Source organism: Anomalospiza imberbis, chromosome 2 (assembly GCF_031753505.1).
Source record: "Anomalospiza imberbis isolate Cuckoo-Finch-1a 21T00152 chromosome 2, ASM3175350v1, whole genome shotgun sequence".
NCBI classification, from domain to species: Eukaryota; Metazoa; Chordata; class Aves; order Passeriformes; family Viduidae; genus Anomalospiza; species Anomalospiza imberbis.
The window spans coordinates 100,873,793-100,879,792 of NC_089682.1; the positions used below are offsets into that span (position 1 = coordinate 100,873,793).

Here is a 6,000-nt window from a genome sequence, read left to right on the forward strand (position 1 = left end):
TACTTCCATCACCACCTAGAGTAATGATAAATGTCTTCAACTTAGTCCTCAAATGGCCTTTGTTAAAACTACAGTGCAAACATCAATTGACATTTTGAAGGTCATGACCAATACCATTTAAAAGTAAGATTAAATAAAATTCAATTCTTAATCCAAAAACAAAAGTGCAGAGTTCACAAAATGTTACTAACAGCTATATTGTAGACACAATTAATTCTAGTATCTGAATCTCAAGATAGAGTCCATCTTGAGACACCTGTATCTTATTTTATGTAAGATATATTTACATTTTATATATTTTATTGTAGCATTTACAAGCCAAGAATAAAAGTTCATGAGAAAAAATAGTGTTGTTTTCAGGTGTTGGTTTTCTTTTTTCAGTTCTTTTCTATCAGGAAATATACAGCACCTACTTGTTATTTTTTTAAGTTCTTTCATAGTGGATTCTTTACAAGGTATTTATGCCTTCATATACTGTTCATTCTCATAAACTCCCTGTAATTTCAAATTGTAATTGTCAAAAATGATGCATATGAAGTAGCAATAGTAAACACAAATTTTAATAAGTATGGAGAAGTAAGTCCACACTTAAATCATCTATTTAGTATGCACATATCTACCTATTGGATACCCAGATTTATCAAGTAAAATCTAGATTTTTTATGCTTTAAAAAAAGCATGAAAACCCTTTTTTATTGCTTTATGTTGTGTGTAATCCTAAACATAAAGGAATTAAACTCTGATGGTGCTCAAAACTTCAGTACTACAGCATATATTGGAAAACAAAAATTTATACCAGATATTCGCATTATTCACAAAATGAGATTGAAGGAAAGCTGTTCTCTGTGTTTGTAGGTTCTTAAAACTACAGTATTTTCCCTGTTATTCCTCATTATGAATTACATTTACTACTGTGAGAACAAGAGACAGTACTAGAACAAGACTATAGTACCAATGGAAATATCAGAAGGAAATTTCCTAGGATAGTCTGTGTTTTTGAGAGCTTCTCTGTTTTCCTTCAAAGTACCTTGTGTTCTCATCCAGGAGGTGCTGAGAAGTAAAGAGTTATGTAATTCTGAATTCTCTGAACCCATCTCATCAGCACCAAATATAGCTGCTATATAATAGAAGGGTTTCTCTTGTCTTTTACAATAACAAGTATTACTGTATTTCTATGTATTTCTCTGGTCCACTGTCGCAATGAAAGAAGAACAGTATAACCTATGTTTACTTGTTTGCTGCTATTTTGCCCCATTTCCCTCATCTTTACTTTTCCTTATATTAATTTCTTAACTGCTATCTTGAGCAGGTTAGAGATTTGATAAATGTTCCCATTCTCCTTTTCTGTTCATCTACAATTTACCTCTGTCTTACTACCTTTGGTATCTTCTGCTTGTGGAATCTCGACACTCTTCAGTCATTTCTGGTTGCCTGATTCTACTTGTGCTGTCACTAATCTCTTTCTGCAAATATACTTCATCTTCCTGAAAATGTTAAAGGATGCAATTGCTCCACTGCTGAAACTTTATCTTGTAGCAAATCCTGCTCCAAATATTAAGAGGTTGAGCAGCTTTTTACAGCTTTTTACAACTATAATACATCCATTTATATGTTACATAAATATAGGAAATTATAGCAAGAAATTTAAAAGATATATTTTTGGTATTTCAATTATTAATAAATTTTATTTTGAGGGATGAAATGCTTAATGCTAAGTACTAAATAAAAGAATTAATTAAAAGAAGCATTTAAGACCATAATATGGAGCTTCAGATTTAATTTTCAAAAAAATTACTCTCCATTGATTGGATAATCTTCATGATCATATATTAAGTATTGTACTATCAACTTCGAATGAAAATAGTGCAGGAAAGAGAAATGTCCTATTCTAAATAACAGAGACTTGGAAAGAATGATGTATGAAATTTTATTTATATCCAGATTTTAAAAAATCAAAACCCAAAAGTCAACAAAAACAACAAAAACCCCAACCAAAGAACAAAGAGCTGACATCCTACTCTTTATTGTACAGAATGGAAGCTGTAATAAAAAAGGCAGCATTAGTTCCAGAATAGAGACAGACAGGTAAGAATGCACCTAGTATTTTTTTTCTGGCTTATGTTTGCACAAGGAATATTTTCTAGGCAGGATTTTTTAATAACATCAGCATTTTTTTAAGTTTGGCAGATTTTTGAAAACAGACACTGCATCAGGTAGAGTGAATTCAAAAATGAAGAAAAAAAAACCACAAAAAATGTTAGCTGATAATTTGCAGAGGAAATGGAAAAATAATATCAAACAATTATTTAAAAATATAAAGTTAGGGCTGTGTGAAATTTGGTTAATTCTGAATCTGTATTTAGGTTGAATGCCCACGTAAAAATTTTTTTAGATTTCTCGAGTCACTTTTGAGCCTGGTTCCTTAGTATCTAGGGCACTGATTGTACAGGAAGAGACCCAAAGATATTTTGCAACACATGTTGAATTACAAACACTTTACAGAAGCAGTGGGAGGTATTGTAACTCAAGTAGTGTTGAGGGTCTTGTAAAGCCATCTGGCCAGTTAAAATTAAAAGGGAGGAAATGATGAATAGTTGATCCCTCACCCACAAATGCACTGTTCATCTCTAACCCAGTTTAACAATAACTTAAACTAGATTTAGGATGTCATGAAAGTTATCACAAGTGAAAAGGAATGTGAAGGAAGAAATTACTTCAATCTGTAGTGGACAAACAGATATCTATGATTAAAAAAAAGTAAACCGTTTTGCACATCCCCTCACAGGTTACACAAAGAATGACTGCTGTGGAAGAAGAATGCAGGGAAGAAATTAAATACTGAGCAGTCCTGGCCTGACATGATCTGAGAAGAGTACCAGGACCCAGGAAAACGCATTGGACCTCAGCTTTCTGGGGATGAGAAGATGTGATCAACAGTTTCTTAAACTAAGATAAAATGATATCTTTGTAACAAATGTAGAGCTAAATTGACACACTGTATCTTATAAAGCTAGCCCACAGGTGACAGGTTGTACTGCTATATCTGTAATTTGTATGATATGGTGAGTCAGCACACCTAATTGTTGCTACTGTTGACCAGTTTCTGGAGAAAGTAACTAGAGAGTGCATCCAAAATATTTTCCCAGACTATTGATTCTGTAAGTGGCAGCATTCCTCCTGCAGTATGAACAGGAGAACATTCCAGATCTTGTATGCTCTAGCAGAAGTTATAAAAGGAAGGTCTTTCAAGGCACTGAGGAATGGAAGGGCCCCATACCTTTTTTAGAGTGTTGACCCTCTTGTAGGTGGCATGCTGAAAGAATAATTAGAGTACAGTATATAAAATTTGTCATGAAATGCAAAAAAAATTCCTATTTTTATCCTCTTTGTTTTCAAGGTTATTACTAAACAAAGAGTAAATAGGCATGAATAGAGGCAAACCAAGTAAATTTCAAAATTGCAAAGGTTAAATCTCTGCAGTGTTCAAAAGCTGTTTCTAGTATGAAGCAATTAAAATCTAAGCTAATTTCTACAATCAAGGTGAGTGAAAAATTTTAACTGTGAGATATGTCAGATCAAAAATCACAACTACGTGCCATATATGAGAGACTGAAATGCCAAAGGCTAATGACTCAAACAATTAGCTGTTTGCAAAAGCAGCAGCTACTTTGCTGAGACCAGGTTTGCATCCCTGAACTGAAGGGGAGGAGGAGAGTTTTGGCTGTGCGCTGATGAAAATTTCTAATCCACATGAAAACAAGATGGTCAGCACCCACTACCAGAGGATGAGCATGACAAATTCACTTTTTATATGCAAAATGATTGAGCCCCAGAATTACTGTGTACCTGGTAACCTGCTACTAATGTCTTAAACAAGCAGTTTTCTGGCCACATAAGGAAAATTATCACTAAGATGCAGATCCTGCAGAGGTGGTGTGATGCTTCTGTCATTCCATTTCCACTTTGATAGGCACTGCTGGCTCAACTGAAGTGAGAGAAGCAGGGCCAAACAGCAGTCATGTCATTGAAAAGGGCTATAAACCTCAAAGACCCCTGAAACACCCCCAGGCTCATTTCTGGGGCCTTCCACCATAGGACTTTGCACAATCCACAGTATTGTAAAAGACAGTGTAAAAGTTTATCTGCTCAGGGGAGGTACTTGGGCATTCACACCCAAACCTGAATGTAGGTCAAACCACTGAACTTCATGTTTCATGGGCTTCCCCCACCCCCAATGGATAAAGATTGCACTTATCTCTTCAATCAATAGGCATCAAAATTGTCAAATTTGTGTCTCATAACTGCATCCATGGGTGGTGATATCTTCCTCTCCACTATCTACTTTTATCCTTACTTTCTCTTTCCCCAAGTGATCTATTAACAAGAACTTCAGTTACCCTCGCCTTCAGGTGCAGGTTGCAACACCATGTGGATTGTTGAGAAATAATTCCAACACATAACTCCCACAGAAGTTATAAGTATGTTAGCCTAAATGGGATATCATCTCGCAAAGTGATTGTGGAATTAAATTTCTGTGGAATCTTCATTCCTCAGGCTGCTCAAAACACAGCTGTACAAGACCCAGAGCAACCTCATCTAGCTCTGAAGTTACACACATATCAAGTAGAAAGTTAAGCTGGAAAAATTCATGGGCTTCCTCACAAACAATTTTCCCCGTTTTTCTACAGGTCTTCAGAACACACTCATTCCAAAAGAAATGGTATGGGGACCCAGGTATAGAAAAATAGTAAGAACAAAAGTATTGCCTGATTTTGTTTGCTTTCTTTGCAAACTCATTTCTTGTGTGGGATGGGGACTGTAGTTTTCTCAGAAACAGAAAAAGATTATGATATCATATGCATATGGAATTTGTGATAGCAAGAGTCATAAGAGGAGAAAAGTAAAAAAAAAATGGAATAACATAAGAAACATGAAAATAGAAGACAAAGCTTTAACAATCTGTAGACACGTGAATTCATGTAGTTTTATTTCAGGGCTAAGTATATGCACAGGGAACATGCTATTAGTATCCATATTGTATAGACATCTTGAGTTCTTATTGCTGTTGTATAGTAAGTCAAGATTTATACTGTGAAGTGTTCATTTACAATCCTTTCTACTCACAATAAGTACCTTTAAAAATGCATTATCTGAGACAAATGATCATTGAAAAATTGCTGCACATTTATAACTGACTATGACTTTATTACAAGTCACAGGCCATACATGACGTAAAATCTGGTCAGTACAGCGCGCCAAGGAAAATAGTGTTTATATCCTACTACAGGTTGGGCTTTTTTTGGTTGTTGGAGTCTGGGGTCTTTTTGGTTTTTTAGTCCCTACAAGGTGGCTTCCTGGAAATGATGATCTGAGCATCTCTGTAGCTACAGTTCTGCACAGGCTGCTTAATGAATTTTGCAGTGTCAGAAACCCCTGACTTTGCATACTGTACAGACTTGGAACTTTTATAGCAGCACACACAGCTTGCAGGATTTAACTTGATACATAATCTCTCTATATATCACTGGCAATAAGTAGCAACTGTCTGTCTCAGCAGTCTATATCTTATTACTATTTATGATGGGCTGGCCTGAACAACTCTCCTTCAACAGCATTATCTATAACACAGATTCTGTTTTCTGTCTAAACCTCATTTCCAGAATGCAAGTGGTTTTGCCACTTCTGAATCCAGCCTTATCCATTTTCAACCTTGAAAGCATGGTTAGGACTGAATGCAAACTACCATGTATACTACCTTGTTCCCTTAAAAAGTGGAACTCGGGCTCCAACAGGCATCTAATCTCAATTAATGGCCAAAATCCCTAGGTTGTTTTGTAGCATCTCTGCAGATAATAAGTTCAAGGGCATCAGAAAATCACAGATAAAGACCTTGAAGGAATTATTTCTGACTTTTGCAGGAATTATTTCATATATTAATAGAAGCCTGTGACTGTAATTGTGTCACTTCATGAGTTTCTCATCAAAAGGGCAACAGCTCTG

At 35.4% G+C, this 6,000-nt stretch overlaps 1 long non-coding RNA gene across 1 annotated transcript in view; it reads left to right on the forward strand.

Moving 5' to 3' along the window:
• Positions 1 to 3,087, forward strand: part of LOC137467165 (uncharacterized) — a 111,055-nt gene extending 107,968 nt beyond the window's left edge. Inside the window, exon 3 of the long non-coding RNA XR_010995432.1 lies at positions 2,786 to 3,087. This is a non-coding gene — a long non-coding RNA (uncharacterized lncRNA). The remainder of the gene's footprint in view (positions 1 to 2,785) is intronic.
• The last annotated feature ends 2,913 nt before the right edge of the window (positions 3,088 to 6,000 follow it).